Below are 24,597 nucleotides of genomic sequence, written 5' to 3' on the forward strand. Positions count from 1 at the left end.
ATTCATCACATTGCTTGAAATTGCATCATATGATCATTTGCTATTCCATGCCTATTTTGGAGGGAAATTCAAAAATTCAAAATTGGTGCATCATGGGAATTATTTACCATTGCCATTGTGTTTGGAAGATGATTTTGAGTGAAATTAATCAGCCACATGGTACTGTTCACGTTGGAAATAGCCATGCACCCTCCAATTTTCAAGTTTTGGTCATAACACCTTATCTTGATTAATCACAACTAAACCATGCCTAATTTTAATTAGTATGTGATTAGTGAAGCATATATATTGATAATCATAACAGAATTTCACTTCAGCTTCAAGAATTCTAGATCTAGATCTCAAAATTCTCTCTCCCTCCAAAATTTTCTACTAATCAAAACTTCAAAAATCTTCAAAGAACCTTGCTATATTCTTTCATATTCTGGTCCTCTGGTACTGATTTAATGCAGATCAAGCTTTGGATTGTTAAAATCGTGCAAGAATCAAGTGTAGCAAGTTCATGAAGGTGAAGATGGAAATTCAGAATTGAGCTAGATCTACACAGTTTCAAGCCTCAATTTCCTCATCAAACATCATAGCAAGTATTCTGGAGTAGAGCTACAGCTTACAAGGCCTTGGATCGTGCATTTTCAAGAACTGTTCTTCAGGAGGTCACATTTTCGATCCTTTTAATTCTCTGTTTTATGTGTATGTTCATGTAGATCTCGTGTTGCTGATAATTCTGAGCTAAATTTCACATGATTTGGTGCATTATTGAGTGAGATAGGTGTGATTGAAGTTTGATGCATCAATTTTATTTTGCTAGATTCTCTTTGATCATAATGAATTAGGACTAGATATTGCTTGATCTATAATCTCCATTGCAAGAGCTTTAAAATGATGTAAAGATTTTGAAAATCTGGAAAAATATTTTGAGCTTCGTACTGTTCATCATCGTCTTCGCGAGGAAGACGATGTAGCGTCCGCCTAGCGTCCATGTTGCGTCCGTCTGGTTATTGCAGGGATGGCGCTAGGGTTCTTGATGAAGAACATGCGCCAGAACGTGTTTGATCCATATACCTCACTTCGATTCCATGCTGTGATATTTTTGGTATTTTTTATTCAGCGCGCTTCATTTAAAATGCAACGTGGTTCGAGTCCTGGCGCCACCACTTTTTTCAAATTGATTTCACATTATGCATTTCCCTCCAAATTACATGTTCATGATTCATTTTAATTCAAATTTTTTTAGCCAACTTCAAAAATACATAATAAATTGAAAAATGCTCCAAATAATTCCAAATTTTTTGTAGAATGATCCTATGTTTGTCTAGAATTTTATGATGTTAATTTCTGGAATTGTGCATGGCTGGATTTTGAATTGTGTTAGAATATGTGAACATGTGTGCTTTTGTGACATTGCCTTGCTCTTTCCATTGTGAAATGCTTGATATTGATCCAAATGACATGAAATTTTGCATGATGATTCTTAACATGTTGATGGATATTTTAGGCTTAGTTTGACATTTTTTCCATGTTCCATCTCTGTTTTATGTACATGTTTTCATGGTATGACAATATGTGTCACACAATTGGTTGTTCAACTTGTGCAATTTTATTTCCATATCAAATGAGCTCCTCTGTTTATGATTTTTGGTATGATGATTGTATTGGATGTGATATATGCTCATGAAAATTTCCAGAATTATTTGAGTCATTTCTATTTTGATTTGGAATTTTGTTTCTCAATGTCCAAATGTATGCTTTGAAATTGTCTTTGACTTCTCTTGCTTATTACATGGATTTGCTTGATGATTTTGTTTTGGTCCTTTTTAGGACATGTTAATATGTGTTTGAAGTTGCATTGTGTTGAATATTAGCTCCTGTTTTGAATTTTTTCTTCACCTTTGACCCTAGGCTTTGACCTAGTGGTTTGTACTTACATGTGAGCTTTGAATTTCAGGACCAAGCACCCAAATTCCATGGTTGATGTTGCTTCATCATTTGAATGTTGATATTTGCTATTGATTGCTAACATTTGTTTGTTTTGTAGGCTTTGATGATATTTCACTTGAGTTTGCCTTATGGCTTATATGTTGTACATTGGGATTGTCTGTTTGTTGTTGACTGTTGTTTGTTTGTCTGAATACTGTACTGACTGTTTAGTTGTTTACACAGGTACCTAAGTTGCTTTAAGTTCATTTGAACTTTGCTTTGCTTGTGGTTGGCATACCACTTAGGTATTTTCCTTGATCTTCATGTAGTCTGGAAGACCTGTTGTTATTGGCAGGCACCTGTCTGAAGCCCTCCTTAAGAGGCCATGTCTTTGTTTGTTTAATTTGTGTGCCAAGCAGGTTAAGTCCTCTTAAGAGGCAATTGGCAGACACAGGGGATGTGTAATCCATCCCCTGCTATTCAGTCGTGTCATTCATCTTGCTCACACCATGTGTTGATGCACTTTGGATAAAAGCCCAAAATCTTGTACATAGAGTCATGTCATTGTGGAATAAAGTTCCCCATTCTGGACTCCCACACCTTCTATTGATTTAAAGCTCACCCAGGCCCGGGTTAAGAGCTATGAGGCATACCCCTCATCTCCATTTCATCTGCTCACCCTAACTCTCAATGTTAGAGGTTAAGAGCTTCTGTTTACACTGATACAATGGCTTGTTTGTCAAGGTTGATATGAACCCTTGACTAAAGCCTACCCTTTGTGTGAAGCCCCATTGGTTGTGTATAGTGTGTGATAACTGATTGCTTGATTGCTTATTGGTTCATCTGTGCATATTTGTTTGTGTGTGCCTTTGTGCATTTGTCTTCATTAGTTGTATATCATTTCATGATCATTGTTCATACTTTGTGACATGTTGCTTTGTCCATTGAGGAGTCAATTGTAAGTTCATTGATTGGCAGTTGTTTCCTGTGATCTGGTAGGAGTTGGAACTAAGACCATTGAGTGGCATTCCATTTCCTTGGAGTCGAGTGTAAGACCATTTATTGGCAATTTGTTTCCTATTGCTTATTGCATTTGTTTTCTTTGTTTTGTGAGACTAGTGTAAGTCCATAGATTGGCATCTGGTATCCATGTTTTCTTTGCTTTGTGAGACTAGTGTAAGTCCATAGATTGGCATCTGGTATCCATGTTTTCTTTGTTTTGTGAGACTAGTGTAAGTCCATAGATTGGCATCTGGTATCCATGTGTTTCTTTGCTTTGTGAGACTAGTGTAAGTCCATAGATTGGCATCTGGTGTCCATGTTTTCTTTGCTTTGTGAGACTAGTGTAAGTCCATAGATTGGCATCTGGTATCCATCTGTGTTTTGTGAGTCTGGTATAAGTCCATTGATTGGCATCTGGTTTCCATTTATTTTGGCTATCTCTGATACATTGTTTATTTGTTATCTGCTTTGTGTTGCCTAAATTCCAAAGGAACTTCCTTGGATCATTTCTATGATCTTGAGAAAGCAACTCCTATCCGTGGCTTTGCCCCTTAACCTTAACCCTCACCCCTTTTGTGCTTAACTTTGAACCTTGTTTTCATCCTTAACTCAAAAACCAGAAAGTTTTTGTGCAAACATTCTCACTTGTTTTCAAAACTAGAAACCTAGGCCTTAAGCCTCTGATTTTCGAACTTCATTTTCACAATATTTCTTCTGAATTGAATTTAATGTCAACTTTGACCATCTTTTGTGAATACTCCTAAATGGTTAATTTCACTCACTCAATTGCTTTTTGTGGCTCTTGTCCACTTCTTGATAAGTTTTCATACATTAGCCATAGATCTCAATTATCTTAGTGGTTGATGTGAATCTCACCTTTTGTCCTTAGTGATCGAACTATAAGACTTCCATACTGAAAACAGGGTTAACCCCTCTAGTATGTCGAAGCTATTCTCACATGGTGGACTTGTTGTTGATTTAGGTTGAGTTTTCTCCCTTTGATAACGAAAGACCTTAAGGCTTTTGTTTAAAAATCAATCCATTCACTTTTTGAAATCTTTTAGCCGAACTATGGCGTTTTGATCCTTATCTTTCATGAAAAGGTACGTAGGCAATGGGTTTCATCCATCCAAACACAAAAATAACTAACTTGTACATTCTTCTCTCATCTCTTCAATCAATGTTTGCACAAAAATATTTCATAAACAAATAATAATACAACATTTGTGAAAAGAAGTTCCCTAGGAGTACCTAGGATGTTGTGGGTGCCTAACACCTTCCCACAACATAATTACCCCCTCTCCCAGATCTCTGACCTTTTATTAGTTTTCTTTGTGTAAAACTTCTTAGGCTTTTGTTCGCTTTCTAGCCATTCCTTTGGATAAATAGAAGTGCGGTGGCGACTCGATTCATTGTATGCTTTGCTTTTGATTTAGTCAATAAATCATAAAGTGACGAATACACCGCTACAAAAAAGTGGCGACTCTGCTGGGGAGACAAGTTTCCTGGTGGGTTTGCCTACTTTTCACACTTTGTTGTATTATATTTGTCTATTGTTTATGACATATTTTTGTACAATTTGGGATTACTGTATTGATTGTAATGATTGAATTGCTTGATATATCAATTGCTTGTTTGCTTGGTGATCTCTGTGAGATGAGTTCTATACCCGAACTCGAGTGTACCTTATGATAAGAGAATGGCATAGTCTTGTCGACTTGTGTGGAGTTATTCCTTAGCAAGTTGACTTGCGAGTCCATTCACTTGGTGGAGGTCATGTTGGATTAATGATGTCACACAAGTTATTTATGGTTAGGCATTATTCTTTCAACACGTGCCTTAGAAGCCAAGGACCTTAGTTTACCAAGCCCATCTTGGCCTATTTTTAGGACGTAGTGCGGAGGTCGTTCAAATGTAAGATTTGACGCGATTGTTACGCGATACTACACTCATAAGAGTCTCTCTTGAGAATATTTTTGGAATACGAGTATTCGTTCCTCCGATAATATTCGAAAGATGGGATGATGACTATGGGAACCTCTGGTAGAACATGTTTGGTAGGTTTAAACCATAGTACACTCCCTTTGGGTGGTTCTTAACCGAGACTCCATGCTCGTGACTCGCAACAAACCCGTGATTCATGGTTGAGTCGTTCAGACATCCTTAATATCAATGGAACTTGGGTGTTGATAAGGTGTAAACCATAATCCACCAAAATGGATGATTGATATTAAGGATGATTGAGCCGGTTCATGTATCGTTAATATCAATGGAACTTGGGTGTTGATAAGGTGAAAACCATAATCCACCAAGATGGATGATTGATATTAAGGATAATATGAGCTTTCCCATGACCTTTGTCTGGTGTGATTTGCTTGATCCTTGAGTGTGATTGTTGCATTCATGCATTCATGCATTCATCTGCATTCATATCATCAGAAAAATCAGAAAATTTTCAAGGAACTTAAAGGGTTTATTTGCAAAATTTTCAGACATGGAAAGATAAAAAAGGCATACAAAGAAGTACAGCTTCCGACAACCCGATCTTAAAGAGTTAAGGAATCTGACATCTTATGTATTAGATCCCTTGGGTTTCAAAGCTCGTTATGAGAAGCTTCTGCCTCTGTTGACTACTCAAGTTGATGAAGGGTTGATGGGCACTTTGGTGCAGTTCTACGATCCTCTGTATCACTGCTTCTCTTTTCCGGACTTTCAGTTGTTGCCTACGCTTGAGGAGTATGCTCATCTTGTGGGTATTCCTATTCTGGATCAGGTGTCGTTCAGTGGCTTGGAGAGTATTCCGACCTCTCGAGAGATAGCTGACATGTTGCACATAGATGAATCCTTGGTTAAAGCTCATATGACTACCAAAGGTGGAATTCAAGGTCTTCCTTCTGAGTTCCTCATTGCTCAAGCTACCGTTTATGGGAAGGCCATGAGTGAGGATGCCTTTGAGGCCATATTCGTGCTTCTCATCTATGGATTGGTATTGTTCCCCAACATCGACAAATTTGTGGATGTGAACGCTATTAGGATCTTTTCTGCTCTTAATCCCGTTCCGACTCTGTTGGGTGATACCTATTTCTCTTTGCATCTGAGGAATGCAAAGGGTAGTGGCGCTATTGTGTGTTGTTTGCCTCTGTTGTATAAGTGGTTTATTTCTCACTTACCTCAGACGGTCGCTTTTAAGGAGAACAAGGGATGTCTACGGTGGTCCACGAGACTTATGTCTCTCACTAATTACGATATCTCTTGGTATGATCGTGCATATGACGGTGTCCAGATTATTGACTCTTGTGGTGAATTTTCCAATGTGCCTCTTCTTGGTACATGTGGTGGGATTAGCTACAACCCTATCTTAGCACGACGTCAGCTTGGGTTCCCCCTAAAGGATAAACCTAATAACATTCTGTTAGAAGGAGTGTTCTTTCAGGAGGGTAAAGATCCCCAAGGCTTGAAAGCCCGTATGGTCCGCGCTTGGCACAAGATTCACAAGAAGGGTAGAAATGAGTTGGGTCCGAAGAACTGCATAGCTTTGGAGCCGTATACGACTTGGGTAAGGAAGAGAGCATCAGAGTATCTCATGCCTTATGATTATCCGAGACCTACACCTTTGGTTGTGGCTGGGCCTTCAACCCTCCCTAACCAAGGCGTAGAGGAGTTGAGAGACGAAGACCTTTCACGTGCCTGGATCCGTGAAAGAGAAGAGTTGCTTCAACAGCTTAAGGAGAAGGACGCTCTGATCGAGTTCCTCGAGCATCAGGTGATTGATGATCCGAACGATGCCTGGATTTCTTTACTTCCTCAGTCTTCCAAGTTCTGGAAAGGGAGGTATGATAGACTCGCCAAAGACAAGGCGGATATGGAAGCAGCCTATGAGAGAGAGATCAAGAGGCTTTGTGCATCTCGTCTTCCAGCGTCTCGAGCTTCTAGGGATCCATAGGATGTTTATTTTCCTTTTCCCTTGTAATATGATTGACAATGTTGTACTTCTTTGTCCAAATATATTTGATGAGATATTTTCCATATACGATTAAATGCTTAATATTCAAAATTTGCAAATAGGACCCTAAAAGTTCCTTGAAATATAAAAACAAAGCATACGCACAAACATTGCATGCATCATTTGCATAAGCAGGTGTTGTTCCAGTCTTCTTGTCTGTGGCCTAACTCTGTGCTCTTCATTTATTTTGAAGACAAGTTGACTCATCGGTACTACACCAGAGCCAACTCTTCCAGATTGATGGATCATCTTGAGCAAGAAAACCGAGAGCTAAAAGAGGAAGTCGCCAGACTCACCGCATTGTGTTTATCACTCGGGTGCTCCCGGTCATGATGTAGAGAACTGCTTTCAGTTGAAGACTAAGGTTCAAGACCTTATGAGATGTGGTATTCTGAGCTTTGAGGACGCAGGTCCTAATGTTAAAAAGAACCCACTGCCCGAGCATGGGAAGTCAGTTAACATGGTCCAGGGTTGCCCTGGCAAATACAAGGTCAAATATGTTAGCCATATCCGACAGTCATTGGTTGAGTTGCATCGTCTACTGTGTGATTACAGTCATCTGGAGCACGACCATGACAAATGCCGTATCTGCTCTGTCAATCGTTTGGGTTGTCGCCAAGTGCGAAAAGATTTGCAAGAATTGCAGGATGATGGGACCATTGAGATTCTTCAGAACATGAATGTTGATGAAGATGAGCCAAAGGTGAATGTGATTTCTCCTGTGTTCAAGATCCCTGAGCTTGTTGTCATTCGTTATGATGGTAGCAAGCAGAAGGTTTCTCCTTCCCTGATTATCAAACCTGCCGGTCCAGTGCCTTATTCTTCTGACAAAGCAATTCCATTCCGATACAATGATGTCTCTGTCGAAGATGGGAAAGAGGTGCCCTTGCCTTCTCCATCTGTTGTAAACATAGCTGATATCAGTGGGTTGACCCGTAGCGGTCGTGTGTTTTCTGCACCCCCGAAGCCTCAGGCTGTTGCTGATTCTGTTGAGCGTCCGGTTGGGAATGCGGTTAATTCTCCGAATCCGGCACCTATTGCTAAACCCTCCTCTGTACAAAAGACTCCTACTTCTTCTGTTGGCCCTAGTGGCACTGTGAATGAAGATTGTGATGAGATGTTGAGGCTCATCAAGAAGAGTGAGTACAATGTTGTAGATCAGCTTCTACAAACACCGTCCAAAATCTTCGTGTTATCCTTGCTGCTGAATTCAGAACCCCATAGGGAGGCTCTGCAGAAAGTTTTGGACTTGGCTTATGTTGATCACGATGTCACTATAGAACAGTTTGACAGTATTGTTGCAAATATTACTGCTTGCAACACTTTGAGTTTTTGTGACGCTGATCTCCCTGAGGAGGGAAGAGACCACAACATGGCTTTACATATATCTATGAATTGCAAGAACGACGCCATGTCCAACGTACTGGTGGACACTGGGTCATCTCTGAATGTATTGTCGAAGACCACTCTTTCTAGATTGTCATATCAAGGGTCTCCCATGAGGCAGAGTGGTGTTGTTGTGAAAGCTTTTGATGGGTCGCGTAAGACTGTGATTGGGGAAGTTGATCTTCCAATCAAGATTGGACCAAGTGATTTCCAGGTTACCTTTCAGGTTATGGATATCCACCCATCTTATAGTTGTCTCCTTGGTAGACCATGGATTCACGAGGCTGACGCCGTGACATCCACCCTACACCAGAAGCTGAAATTTGTTAAGAACAAGAAACTAGTTGTGGTAGGGGGAGAAAAGGCTCTCCTGGTTAGCCATTTGTCTTCTTTCTCATACATTGATGCTGAGGATGAAGTTGGAACGCCTTTCCAAGCTTTGTCTATTGCTGAGCCAATTGAGAAGAGGTCTCCTTCATTTGCTTCCTATCGTGATGCGAAACTGGCCATTGAATGTGGTGCAAGTGCTGGTTTAGGAAAAATGATCGAGCTTGAAGATAACAAATCCCGGGCTGGTATTGGCTATTCTTCTGGGGTCTTCAACGACAAAGGGCTGTTCAAGAGTGGAGGTTTCATCCACGCCGATCAAGCTGACGAAGTTGCTGCTATTCTGGAAGAAGATGCAGAGGAATCTGACAATTTTGTCATCCCTAGCGGGATCTGCCACAATTGGGTCGCTGTAGATGTTCCTACAGTCATTCATAGATCAAAGTAAAGCTTCACTTTGTTTAAAAACCCTTCTCCCATGCCAAAAGGAAAAGTGATGACATTGTTGGCATCATATATACAATGATATTTCATTCAATAAATGCATGTTAAACATTTGTTTTTCCAATTTGTTTTCACTTTTTGCTTTTTGCATGAAATTGGTGATCACAAAAAACCCTAAAAAACAAGAATAAAAGCAATATTTTCATCTGCATAATGATTTGTTTGTTTAAATTCTAAAGTTTTTCATTATCCAAAATCATTATGCAGGTTGATTCTTAAACCCATTGAACATAATGATCCAACGCCATCTCCCAATTTTGAATTCCATGTATTCAAGGCAGAGGAAGATGATGTTGAAGAGATTCCTGATGAGATCACTCGTCTTCTTGAGCACGAAGAGAAGATCATTCAGCCGCATCTTGAGAATCTGGAAACAGTCAACTTGGGGTCTGAAGATTGTGCTCGATTAGTGAAGATTGGGGCACTCCTTGAAGAGTATGTCAAGAAGGGGTTGATCAGTTTGCTACGAGAATATTCTGATATCTTTGCTTGGTCGTACGAAGACATGCCAGGTCTAGATACAGATATTGTGCAACATTTCCTGCCTTTGAAGCCTGAGTGCGCGCCAGTGAAACAGAAGCTCAGAAGAACTCATCCAGACATGGCAGTGAAGATCAAAGAGGAAGTTCAGAAGCAAATTGATGCGGGGTTTCTGGTGACTTCTATGTATCCTCTATGGGTGGCCAATATTGTGCCTGTGCCTAAGAAAGACGGAAAAGTCCGAATGTGTGTGGACTATCGAGGTTTGAATAAAGCTAGTCCGAAAGATGATTTTCCTCTACCACACATTGATATGTTGGTGGATAATACAGCTAAATTCAAAGTCTTTTCGTTTATGGACGGATTTTCCGGATATAATCAAATCAAAATGGCACCCGAGGATATGGAGAAGACAACATTCATCATACCTTGGGGAACATTCTGTTATCGAGTGATGCCCTTCGGTTTGAAGAACGCCGGAGCCACGTATCAACGTGCTATGACTACCTTGTTTCATGATATGATACACAAGGAGATAGAGGTCTATGTCGATGACATGATTGCTAAGGCACGAACGGAAGTTGAACATATTGAGCATTTGTTAAAGCTTTTTCAGCATTTGAGGAAGTACAAGCTTCGTCTGAATCCGAACAAATGTACATTTGGAGTCCGTTCTGGCAAGTTATTGGGTTTTGTAGTCAGCGAGAGAGGTATTGAGGTTGATCCTGCAAAGGTCAAAGCAATACAAGAGATGCATGCGCCCAAAATTGAGAAGCAAGTCCGAGGTTTTCTTGGCCGCTTGAATTACATTTCCAGATTTATATCCCACATGACTGCCACATGTGCGCCGATATTCAAGCTCCTCCGGAAAGATCAGTCTCATGATTGGACCGAGGATTGCCAGAAAGCTTTCGACAGTATCAAGGAATATTTGTCTGAACCTCCGATCTTGTCTCCGCTTGTAGAAGGAAGACCTCTGATCATGTATCTGACTGTTCTTGAAGACTCGATGGGTTGTGTCCTTGGTCAACAAGACGAATCGGGAAAGAAAGAATCTGCTATCTACTACCTGAGTAAGAAGTTCATCGATTGTGAGTCTCGATACTCTATGCTTGAGAAGACGTGATGTGTTTTGGCTTGGGCTGCTAAGCGTTTACGCCAGTACATGATAAATCATACGACTTGGTTGATATCCAGAATGGATCCGATCAAGTACATCTTCGAGAAGCCTGCTTTAACCGGGAGGATTGCCCGTTGGCAGATGTTGTTATCTGAGTATGATATCGAGTATCGAGCTTAGAAAGCTATCAAAGGTAGTATCTTGGCTGACCATTTGGCACACCAGCCGATTGAAGATCATCAGTCAGTTCAGTACGATTTCCCAGACGAGGAAATTCTGTATTTGAAAATGAAAGATTGCGATGAGCCTACACTTGATGAAGGTCCAGAACCTGGTTCCAGATGGACGATGGTGTTTGATGGTGCTGTAAATCAGTATGGAAATGGTGTTGGGGCAGTAATCATTACTCCTCAGGGGACACATATTCCGTTTACAGCAAGGCTAACTTTCAAATGCACGAATAATATGGCTGAGTACGAAGCCTGCATTATGGGATTGGAAGAATGCATCGATCTGAGGATCAAGCACCTCGACGTTTATGGTGATTCGGCCTTGGTTGTCAATCAAATCAAGGGTGAGTGGGAAACGCATCAACCCAATCTCATTCCGTACAGAGATTATGCGAGGAGGATTTCAACTTTCTTTACAGAAATTGACTTTCATCATATCCCTCGAGAAGATAATCGGATGGCAGATGCTCTTGCTACGCTTGCTTCAATGATTGTGGTCAAGTATTGGAATGAAGTTCCCAATATCACCGTGATGCGCTTGGATAGACCAGCTCACGTATTTGCAGTTGAAGAAGTACAAGATGACAAGCCTTGGTATTATGATATCAAGAATTTCCTCCACAACCAGGTCTACCCGCCTGGGGCATCTGTGAAAGATAGGAAAACTCTGAAAAGGTTGTCAGGCAGTTTCTACCTCAGTGGTGAAGTGTTGTATAAGAGAAACTTTGACATGGTTCTGCTCAGATGCGTGGATAGACGCGAAGCAAACCTGTTGATGACTGAGGTCCATGAGGGTTCATTTGGTACTCATTCCAATGAACATGCCATGGCTAGAAAGAAGCTGAGAGCAAGCTACTATTGGCTGACAATGGAGTCTGACTGCTGCAAATATGTGAAGAAATGCCACAAGTGTCAGATTTACACGGACAAGATTCATGTTCCTCCGACACTTCTGAATGTGATTTCATCACCATGGCCTTTCTCTATGTGGGGAATCGACATGATCGGCATGATTGAACCGAAAGCGTCCAACGGACACAGGTTTATTCTCGTAGCAATTGACTACTTCACCAAATGGGTTGAAGCGGCGTCGTATGCTAATGTGACCAGGAAGGTGGTCGTGAAGTTTGTCAAGAATCAGCTTATATGCTGTTATGGTGTGCCTGATAAGATCATTACTGATAATGGATCTAACTTGAACAACAAAATGATGGAAGAGTTGTGCGCTGAGTTCAAGATTGCACACCATAATTCCTCTCCTTACAGACCTAAGATGAATGGGGTTGTTGAAGCGGCTAACAAGAATATCAAGAAGATTATCCAGAAGATGACAGTCACGTACAAAGATTGGCATGAGATGCTGCCATTTGCTTTGCATGGATATCGTACATCCGTCCGCACTTCAACAGGGGCAACCCCTTTCTCTCTTGTTTACGGTATGGAGGTTGTTCTCCCAGTAGAGGTGGAGATCCCATCAATGAGAGTCTTGATGGAAGCCAAGTTGACTAATGCTGAATGGATTCAGAGTCGTTACGACCAACTGAATTTGATTGAAGAGAAGAGATTGACTGCCATGTGCCATGGTCAGTTATATCAGCAGAGAATGAAGAAAGCATTCGATAAGAAGGTCAAGCCTCGTGTGTTCCGAGAAGGTGACCTTGTGCTCAAGAAAGTCTTATCTTTCGCGCCCGATTCCAGGGGCAAGTGGACTCCAAACTACGAGGGTCCATATGTTGTCAAGAGAGCCTTTTCATGCGGAGCTTTGATGCTTACAACAATGGATGGGGAGGATTTCACTCGTCCTGTGAATTCAGATGCAGTCAAGAAATACTTTGCCTAAAAATAAAAATAGAATAGCTCGCTAAGTTGAAAACCTGAAAGGGCGGCTTAGGCAAAAATGAGCGTCTCGGTGGAAAACCCGAAAGGGCGATCCAGGCAAAAATTAGAGACATAAAAAAAAAGAATTTGCATCCCGCTAGATTGAGTACCTCGCCCTGGGGCAATTTAGGCAAAAATTAGGGATTTGGCAAGTAACTGCATCCTGACAAGACTTTCTGTTTCGCAACTGTCTTTTTGTCAGAGATTCTCGCTCAGTCATTGTCAGTTGAAGCTTCAAATACATCGGATTCAAATTGGTAGAGAAAGGGTCATTATGTTCAATGTAGCCCTCTTCCAATATATATCACCGATTTCAAATTTGTACAGATCTATGGAGTCTTGCCATTGCAGACTACCATTCCATCAAATCAATTTGAGCTTTTAGCCAATTATTTGCACTCTTATTTGTTTCAATTCAACAAATGTTTTGCATGTTTTAATTGATAAAATGTCATTATTTTCAAAATAAACAAATTTTTCACAAAAACAACTTTTAAACAAAGTGAACATTCACAATGATCAAAGGATACCCAGGAGATTCTCAGTGCTCTCCCAAGGGTGGTATGATTTCCAACAGGGTAAGACGTTTGTTCATATCTCAGATAATTGCATCTTTTTTCTATAGAACCTTTTATGGGTTCTCCTCAGCGAGGTTGCTCAGTGCAGTGTTGGTTGAAGTTGTTCAGCTTCATTTCCCCGGCAGTACAGCATTCTTCCTCCTAGCCTCTACTAGCCCCATCGTGGTTTTCATCCCCAGTGGAGTGTTGTTCTAGCCCTATGGTGGGTCATCCCCAGTAGAGTGTTGTTTGAACATTTTTGTGGGCCAGTCCCGAGCAGAGTGTTTGTTGAAGACTTCAACTTGCCTCTCCAGCATTGTTCTCTCCCCAGCATGGGTGCTTTTCTTTGGAAGATTCGGTAGTTGGTGGGTTGACACCCCAGTACTTCGTCATTTCCTCGGATAGATCCCCAGCGGAGTTGTTGGTATGATGAACTTCATCTATGCTGCCTATCCCCATCAGAGATCTGATTGCTCCCTGGCATCTCTGGTCCCTAGCGTGAGTTATTGCGGCGTTTTTGCCTGTGCATTTGAACTCTTTTCTCCGGTGGTGACTGACGATCCCTCCGGAAACTTCTTGAGGCCTTCCTCCCCTGCAGAGATTTGGTGATTTCCTGATACTTCTGATCCCCAGTAGAGTGGCTTGTGTGGCAGGATCTACTTGTGTGATCTTTTCTCCTTCAGACGGGTCTTCCCTAGTGAAGTTGCTTGGATTTGCTTTCGTGGCAGTTCTTGCTTGTGCAACGAGCCCTCTTTCCCAATTGAGACCGATGATCCATCCTTGCAGATGATTTGGTTGTCTTTGATCCCAGCAGATTGTTTGCTCTCCGGCGATCCTGGCTTTCTCTCCTGTGGTGTAGTACCGGACGTTTGATTCCTAGGCCTGTTTGTGTTAGAAATGTCTGTTTTGTCAGCATTCATCAAACATAAATCACGCATATTCATGCATAACCATAACATTCATATATTCATGTTGCATTTTTGCCATATATCTTTTGTTTGTTGTCTCCTGCTAATTGGTGATATAGATCTCCCCAGTAGATCTCCCCAAGCAGATGTCAGGTGTCTAATCTCTCAATATAGAGTCAGCCCCTAAGTAGAAAGTGTCTGTCATTCCTTCTGCATTTCCCCACTGAGTTATATCCTCGTGGATGACGGTTGTTTCCATTTCCTCCCAACACATATATTGGGATGGGTTTCCCTATTGAGTTATTTCCTCATTAGGAGGAGTCTTGATTTAGTCCGCCTTTTTGGTTTGATCCTGAATTGGCCTTTTTGCAACTGTCTCTTGTGCTTCCCCGTGGTATAAATGAATAATTCATTCATAAGTATCCCCGGTGGAACCTTTGTGGATTCTACCCACTAACCGGTAGTCGTAAGTCTTATCTTTGTGGTTTACTACCTACTAACCAGTAGTTATAAATCCTACTTACGTCCCCTAGCAGAGGTAACCTTTGTGGTTCATTCTGGTTAATGGTGGATTTTGTGGTTTTCTACCCAGTATTCGGTAGTTATAAATCCTATCCTTTGATCCTCAGCTGAGTCTTTGGTCTTCTACCTACTAACCGGTAGTTGTAAATCCTATTTTCTCGCTTTGTCCCACGCGGATCTTTGGTTTTCTACCCATCATCTTGGTAGTTGTAAACCCTATTTTCTCTCCTTGCAGAGTTAACCTTGTTGTTCATCCGAACCGATGACAGTTACTTTTCCGTGGTTTTCTACCTACTAACCGGTAGATGTAATCCCCTCTTTGCGGTTATCATTACCTAGTTGTCGGTATTGATATCCCTTTCCCTTTTGGATATTTGCTTTGATTAAGCAATTTTATCCCCAGCGGGTCTTCCCCTTCCTTGTGGATAACTGCTCCGAGTAAGCAATTTTATCCTCAGCGGATCCTCTTTCATTCACCGTTTGCTGGTAATGTTTGTTGTCCCTTTTGATTGGTCATCATTATCATACCTAGTTTGGTATTCCGATGCCTTTCTTTTCGGTTGATTTATCCTTTAACAACCTACAACCCGGTTATGGATAATCTTCCTTGCGAGTATATTATCTATGTTTTGACGGCTATAGATAATATATCTCATGCACTCTTCGATCGAAGCCTTTCGTGTTTCCCCAGTCGAGTAAGATTCGTTGGCCCGTTGTGGAGTCGAATATTCCCCATTTGTTCTGATGATTGCCTTGCTTGCAATTTATCCCCAGTGAGTCATCTCTCGTCTACCCTTTTGTTGTTGGTAACGATTGTTTCTCTTTTCGGTTGATTTATCCTTTAACAACCTACAACCCGGTTATGGATAATCTTCCATACGAGTATATTATCTACGTTTTGACGGCTATAGATAATATATCTCATGCACTCTTTGGGTCAAATCTTTTGATTTTTTCTCCAGCAGAGTAAGATTCGTATTCCTTGTGGAATCGAATGTCCATCCTATAAACAAGTCTGCTTTTCCAGCTTTCTTCAGGGTGATGAGTGTTTTGGAACACAAACCAATTCACGTTTTCGGTTGATTTTATCCTTTAACAACCTACAACCTAGTTATGGATAATCTTCCATACGAGTATATTATCTACGTTTTGACGGCTATAGATAATATATCTCATGCACTCTTTGGGTCAAATCTTTTGATTTTTTCTCCAGCAGAGTAAGATTCGTATTCCTTGTGGAATCGAATGTCCATCCTATAAACAAGTCTGCTTTTCCAGCTTTCTTCAGGATGATGAGTGTTTTGGAACACAAACCAATTCACGGTTTCGGTCGACTTATCCTTTAACAACCTACAACCCGGTTATGGATAATCTTCCATGCGAGTATATTATCTACGTTTTGACGGCTATAGATAATATATCTCATGCACTCTTTGGGTCAAATCTTTTGATTTTTTCTCCAGCAGAGTAAGATTCGTATTCCTTGTAGAATCGAATGTCCATCCTATAAACAAGTCTGCTTTTCCAGCCTTCTTCAGGGTGATGAGTGTTTTGGAACACAAACCAATTCACGTTTTCAGTTGATTTTATCCTTTAACAACCTACAACCCGGTTATGGATAATCTTCCATGCGAGTATATTATCTACCTTCTGACGGTAATGGATAATATATCTCATGCGCTCTTTGGTTGAAGCCTTTGTCCTTCTCCAATCGAGTAAGATTCGTATTTCCCTTTGTGGAGTCGGATATCCATCCTGAAAAAAAAAATGAAAAAAAAATCAAGTCTGCTTTTCCAACTTTCTTCAGGATGATGAGTGTTTTGGAACACAAACCAATTCACGTTTTCGGTCGGTCACCTATTATATACCCAGTAACCGGTATCCCTGGTGTTCCTTCCATGCGAGTATACTATCCATGTTCTGACGGTAATGGATAATATATCTCATGCACTCTTTGGTTGAAGTCTTTGTCCTTCTCCAATCGAGTAAGATTCGTATTTCCCTTTGTGGAGTCGGATATCCATCCGGGAAAAAAAATCAAGTCTGCTTTTCTAGCTGTCTTCAGGATGATGAGTGTTTTGGAACACACCAATTCACGCCTTGGTTGGTCACCTGTTATATGCCTACAACCCGGTATCCTTGGTGTTCCTTCCTGTCTGCTCCCTATTATGACCTTGGTCCCCCTGTGGAGTCAGATTTTCCTGAGTGATATACCTTTTTCAGGTCTTCCTCAGATGTTTTGGTCGATTGATATCTCTCACCCGTACACAGGTCTTAGATATTCATTCTTCCCGAGCTTGTTACTCACTAACCGGTTGTCGCAACCTGAAAAATACAGTGTGCGAAAAAAACAACCGGCGAAAGAGAATGACAGAAGAGTCGCCACCGTGCGTTATTTATCCCAAGGGAGGGAAAGGAAACGCTCGAAGTAAACCTGAAAAAGGAAAGGACAAGACGGGGTCTCGCAACCAAATCTTGGGTTCGGGAGTCGGTTACGCGAAGGGAAGGTATTAGCACCCCTACGCATCCGTAGTACTCTACGGGATCCACTTTTGTAGTTCTTGTCTAAAGGGTGTGGGTTTATCTTATGCTGTTTGCCAAAAAAAACAAAAAAAGGGTTAAATGAAAATGACTCGCGCGGATGTTGCATCCACTGCATACGTATCTCATCTGAATATGAGAATCAGAGTCTTCGTAGCTCGGCTGACCTATGAGTTGGGGGGATGTGTGCTCGCTAAGACATCGCGTCTTATGCCTACGTATCTCATCTGGAATGAGAATCAGAGCAAGCCGTAGTTCGGCTAACTACGGGGTTATGGATTGGGTTTTGGACGAACAACGTTACTACGCAATCTACCGGATGCTCGACCTTTGGAGACTTACTCGCCTGTAGTAGAAGGAGTAAACGTGTTGCTTTGGGTTTTAGGGTTTGGGATGCTCGAGGGCAAAAAGGCAGTCCTTGACGAAGGAACCGCGCTACCTGCAGGGATATGAATACAAAACACAAAACATGTATCTCAAAGTAAAATGCCACCAAGGGGCTCAAACATTGCCTCCTATCGAGGTCTTCCAGCTAAGAAAGCGATAAAGTATGAGAAAGGGAAAAAATTACCACACGGATAAAGATCCGAAGCTATAGCAGTTAAAGGGGCAAGAAACCCTGAAATGTCTCCAGCTGGACCGTCAAAGGAAATCAGTCAACACGAATAATCAGAATAAAACTCCAGGGGGTATCCCACAAATAAAGTGGGAAACCACGCGAGTGTCCCTGCGAAAGCCATGTGAGCCCTCACAAAACTCGACAAAGGGTTAGAGTAGTAGGATGAAATCAAGAGAAAACAATGCCATGGAAACACAAGACAGGTTAGAATAAACAAAATAGGGTAACCCAGAGTTGCCCCTAAATCAAAATGTAACCACATGAATAATTCCATCAAAATTCACAAAAGGCTCACAAAAAGGTATCAAATTCACCCATAATACCTCATACATTTAGAGCATTCAAATAAAAGGCATAAAGATGATGGATATAGGGCAAACCTGATTGGAGAGCTTGATTGAGTTGCGCCTGTGAGGTTTACAAGTTGAGTTCCTTTCAGGGTTTGGAGGTTGCTCTGAACTCTGTTGGCTTTTCTCTCACTATCTTTTCCTCAGGGTTTTGCTTCTCTTCCTTCTTTCTCCAGTGAATCTCCCAGTGTAACTCCAAGTGTGTTTTCCTCTACTGAAACTTCAGTATTTATAGACTGATTTTCGTGGGTAATGGGCTCAAATGAGGGAGACCCAAGTCCAAAATAATTTGTTATATTTTATTTATTTATTTTATTTAATTAATTAATTAATTAATTAATTAATTAATTAATTAAAAAAAAAAAATTTTCGTTTTTTTTTTTTTTTTTTTTTCGGGAAAAATGAAGGGTAAATTTTGGGGTATTACAGCTGCCCCTATTCAATCAACTGGAGACCCGGAAAGAAGATGGCAGCTGCTTTCGTACTTTCGAGGTATCAAGGGATTGAATACAATAAAAGCCCAAAAATTTGCACTGAAGTGAAGTGAAGTAACAATGTCTGTCAGAATCAGCAAATAGGTGGTCTTGAAAGAAGAATTCGTCTGGTACGGTGAGAGTCAGTTTGAATATCGAAAAAGAATGTTAAACTGGATACCAAAATAAATGGTAACACAGAAATAACCATGGCTTGAATGCCGCTCATCAGTCTGAATACTGGAAAGGATTTCGATCTGAACATCGGAAAATGGGCCTGAATGCCACAAGTCGCATCGACCTGAACGTCGGAACCTTCTTCGATCTGAACATCGGAAAATTGGCCTGAATGCCACTTCGATCTGAATATCGGAAAATTGGCCTGAATGCCACAAGTTGCATCGACCTGAACGTCGGAAACTTCTTCGATCTGAACATCGGAACACTGGCCTGAATGCCACTTCGGTCTGGATACCGGAAAACTGGCTTGAATGCCACTTCGGTCTGGATACCAGAAAACTGGTCTGAATGCCACTTCGGTCTGGATACCGGGAAGACTGGCCTGAATGCCACAAGTTGCATCGACCTGAACGTCGGAAACTTCTTCGATCTGAACATCGGAACACTGGCCTGAATGCCACTTCGGTCTGGATACCGGAAAACTTCATGCCTGTCAGCATTGGCAGAAATAGGGAATGATAATAGAGGCGGCGCATGGGCCAATGACACTTGCTGGGGATAACAAAGGTAAGTCATGAACAATCTCAGTCTGAGTACTGGAAACAACTTCTAGCTTATCACTTGGGATACCGAGAATGTTTTATGCTTACATGCGTATGTTTGAATTTTTCAATGGCGTAATGCTCCATGAGAATGGAAATGCTACGCGATTTGGAAGGGTGCAATGCAATATGATTCTACATGCAGGGATGCGAAATGCTGGGTAGAATGCCAAGCCGAGGCAAGGGGATCTGCTGGGGAAATGATTATCATCCTCTGGGCTCTGGCCAGGCTGCTGGAGATACACACCATAATGAACTCTGTGGGGAGATGACTAGCCATGCGGTGTTCTGGCCATACCGAGACTCTGATCGGGGAAAGAATGGCATTGGAAGCCTGCTGCTGAGGAAAGCTACAATGATTCTGGCAACCACGGTTTACAAGAGATGACTCAGCAGGGGGAGCAAACACTGATACGGTACCGAGGTTCTGCTTCAAGGAAAGAAACCATGGATCTGGCATTGGGATTATCGATCTGGCATCGAACTCTAAGGAGCAGCCACTTCTGCTGGGAAGATACAGTCTGGCACTGTCAACTCCGCTGGGGATATATAGTCTGACACTGTCAACTCTACTGGGGAGTGTATGTCTTGAAACAACCGCTTGGGGAAGTACGGTGGTGAGAAACTGCTGGGGATTGAAGAATCCAACGCTCTGATCAGCTCTGCAGGGTCAAGACACTGAATTCGTCTGTTGGCGACTTCACTGGGGAAGATATTCACGACCATCTGCAGGAAATTTTAATGGAATGCCCCGAGGGTATCTGTTCTGAATAGACGATCCAAAGCACTTAAAATTTACAGCAATTTTAAATGTTTATTAAGCATGTACCTGTAAAGCCCTTATGTGTCACGATGCAATGTTTATCAAAAATTCGAACGTCATTTTTGCAAACAAAACAGTAAAATGAAAATGAAAACAGAGATATACTGAATAACATGATTTTATTGATTGAATGGCCTCTGAATAGGCATTTACATTAAGAAGCAATCCCTGGAAAGAGGTAATCGCACAATAGATAAAAACAGAAATTAATCTAATGGCAATGTGAAATGGATTTCTATTGGGTTCCAATTCTGCTATGACTTGCTCGTCTTCAAGATCCTCCAGATAATCAGCCTTCTGAAAGAGTGATTGGACTGTTTCCTATCCTTCAAAAATTTCCAGTCATTGGCACGAGATGAGATTCAGAACTACTCAGAACGCAGTCATTCGCTTAATCCCTAACTTTTGCCTGGATCGCCCTTTTCGGGTTTTCAATCCACCGGGATACCCATTTTTGCCTAAGTTGCCTTTTCAGGTTTTCAACTTACCGGGTGTACGATCTTTTCATTTTTAATCCCTAATTTTTGCCCGAACCTTTTCATTTTCTTGGTTCGTCGGGATGCCCATTTTTGCCTGGACTACTCTTTTTACTGTCCAGCGGGTCTATTTTATGCGAAGTATTTTTTAACTGCGTCTGAGTTCACAGGGGAAGTGAAGTTTTCACCATCCATAGTTGCAAGCATTAAAGCCCCACCATCAAAAACCTTGGTGACGATATACGGTCCATCATAGTTAGGAGTCCACTTGCCCCTGCGATCTGTCCGAGGAGGAAGGATCCTTTTCAAAACTAAATCTCCGACTTGGAAACAACGAGGACACACTTTCTGATCAAAGGCTTTCTTCGTCCGACTCTGATACAACTGCCCATGACAAATGGCTGCCATTCGCTTCTCTTCGATAAGACTCAACTCATTGAACCTTGTCCGAATCCATTCAGCTTCGTCTAGCTTGATATCCAACAAGACTCTTAGAGAAGGGATCTCCACTTCAACAGGTAGGATTGCTTCCATACCATACACAAGGGAGTAGGGGGTTGCCCCAGTCGATGTACGTACTGAAGTGCGGTACCCATGCAAGGCGAAAGGCAGCATCTCATGCCAATCTCTGTACGTGACGACCATCTTCTGCACAATCTTCTTTATGTTCTTATTTGCCGCCTCAACAGCGCCGTTCATCTTAGGGCGGTAAGGGGAAGAGTTGTGATGCTGAATGTTGAAGTTCTGACACAACTCCTTCATCATTTTGTTGTTGAGATTAGAACCATTATCAGTAATGATTCTTTCGGGAATCCCATAGCGACAAATGATTTCTTTCTTGATGAAACGGGCAACCACATGTCTGGTGACATTCGCGAACGACGCTGCTTCGACCCACTTGGTGAAATAGTCGATGGCAACAAGGATGAAGCGATGCCCATTGGAAGCAGTCGGCTCAATCTTTCCAATCATGTCAATACCCCACATAGAAAACGGCCACGGCGAAGACATCACATTCAGAGGATTCGGCGGTACATGCACCTTATCAGCATAAATCTGGCATTTATGACACTTCCGAGCATATTTGAAGCAATCTGACTCCATGGTCATCCAATAATAACCCGCTCTCAACAATTTCTTAGCCATTGCATGTCCGCCGGCATGAGTACCGAAGGAACCTTCATGAACTTCCTGTATTAATATGTCCGCCTCGTGTCTATCCACACATCTGAGCAAAACCATGTCGAAGTTCCTCTTATACAGCACATCGTCTTTGTTCAAGAAGAAACTGCCTGCCAATCTTCTCAAAGTCTTTCTGTCATTGTTGGATGCCCCTGCAGGGTACTCTTGATTCTTCAAAAAGCACTTGATATCGTGATACCAGGGCTTGTCATCGACTACCAGTTCAGCAGCAAACACATACGCGGCCCTGTCAAGGCGCATCACATCGATCCTGGGAGCATGGTTCCAACGAATTACCTTGATCATGGAGGATAGAGTAGCAAGTGCGTCTGCCATCTGGTTCTCATCACGAGGTATATGATACAATTTTACCGTTGTGAAGAAAGTCAAAAGTCTTCTTGTGTAATCTCTGTAGGGGACCAGAGTGGGCTGGAGAGTATTCCAATCACCATTCACTTGATTGATCACCAGAGCTGAATCTCCGAAGATGTCCAAAGTCTTGATTCTCAAATCAATGGCTTGCTCAATACCCAAGATACAGGCCTCGTACTCAGCTTCATTATTTGTGCACTCAAAAGTCAAACGAGCGGTGAAAGGTATGTGGGCACCTTTCGGAGTAGTAATAACAGCGCCAATTCCACTTCCTCTAGCATTGACAGCCCCATCAAACAACAAAGTCCATTTTTCGTTTGGGTCAGGTCCCTCCTCAACAACTGGCTCTTCACAGTCTTTTATCTTGAGGAACATGATGTCTTCATCAGGGAATTCAAACTTCATCGGTTCATAATCATCAATCGGCTGCTCGGCAAGGTAGTCTGACAGAATACTACCTTTGATGGCTTTCTGTGACGTATACTGGATATCATACTCTGTTAAGATCATCTGCCTACGGGCAACACGTCCGGTGAGAGCCGGCTTCTCAAAGATGTACTTCACTGGATCCATCTTAGAAATCAACAAGGTAGTATGGTTCAACATATACTGCCTCAGTCGGCGAGCAGCCCAGGCCAAAGCACAACAAGTTTTCTCAAGCTGCGAATATTTGACTTCACAGTCGGTAAACTTTTTGCTAAGGTAGTATATGGCATGCTCTTTTCGACCAGACTCGTCATGCTGTCCCAATACACACCCCATCGAGTTCTCGGTCACTGATAGGTACATTATCAGAGGTCTCCCAGGAACTGGAGGTATAAGGATCGGAGGTTTCTATAGATACTCTTTTATCTTCTCAAAAGCCCTTTGACAATCTCCATTCCACCTGATAGCCTGATCCTTCCTCAGCAATTTGAAAATTGGCTCACACGTGGTTGTTAGGTGAGAGATGAACCTTGCAATGTAGTTCAACCTCCCTAAGAAACTACGAACTTGCTTCTCTGTTCTTGGCTCAGACATTTCCTGTATTGCTTTTACTTTGTCAGGATCCACCTCAATCCCTTTTCCGCTAACAATAAAACCCAGCAATTTTCCCGATCTCACCCCGAAAGTGCACTTATTCGGATTAAGTCTCAGTTTGAATTTCCTCAAACGCTCAAACAGTTTCTGCAAATTCAACAAATGGTCTTCTTCTGTCTGAGATTTGGCAATCATATCGTCCACATAAACCTCGATTTCATGATGAATCATATCATGGAACAGAGTCACCATTGCTCGCTGATATGTTGCTCCGGCATTTTTCAGACCAAACGGCATCACCTTGTAGCAGAAGGTGCCCCATGGGGTTATGAAAGTTGTCTTTTCCATGTCTTCTGGTGCCATCTTGATTTGGTTATAGCCAGAAAAGCCATCCATGAAGGAGAATACCGAGAACTGAGCTGTATTATCCACCAAAACGTCGATGTGAGGTAATGGGAAATCATCTTTAGGGCTAGCTCTGTTCAGATCCCGGTAGTCGACACACATCCGTACCTTTCCGTCCTTCTTAGGTACTGGGACGATGTTTGCAACCCATGGCGGATAATTGGTGACTGCTAGAAACCCTGCATCCAACTGCTTTTGCACTTCTTCCTTTATCTTGACAGCCATCTCTGGTCTTGTTCTTCTGAGCTTCTGCTTGACCGGAGGACAACCTTCTTTGAGAGGCAAGCGGTGCACCACGATGTCTGTGTCCAGCCCAGGCATGTCCTGATAAGACCAGGCGAAGATGTCAACGTATTCTTGCAGCAATTCAATCAGCCCTTTCTTCACATTGTCTTCTAAAGCAGCCCCTATCTTGATTTCTCTCTTGGTGTCCTCGGTGCCGAGATTAATCACTTCAACAGACTCTTGATGCGGTTGAATAACCCTTTCCTCTTGTTTTAATAACCTGGTAAGCTCTTCAGGGAGTTCACAGTCTTCATCACCCTCTTCTTCAGCTTGAAAGATTGGATTTTCAAAGTCGAAACGAGCCATAGCAGAACCGTTATCAATAGGATCCGGTGTTGTGCATCTGCATGAGTGATGGTATGTGCTTATGAGTGTGAACAAGAAGTGAAAACTAAACAAAACATTGCCATTTTTTTATTTTGAAAAACTGCAAAAATA

This window comes from Lathyrus oleraceus, chromosome 5 (genome assembly GCF_024323335.1).
Source record: "Lathyrus oleraceus cultivar Zhongwan6 chromosome 5, CAAS_Psat_ZW6_1.0, whole genome shotgun sequence".
Lineage (NCBI taxonomy): Eukaryota > Viridiplantae > Streptophyta > Magnoliopsida > Fabales > Fabaceae > Lathyrus > Lathyrus oleraceus.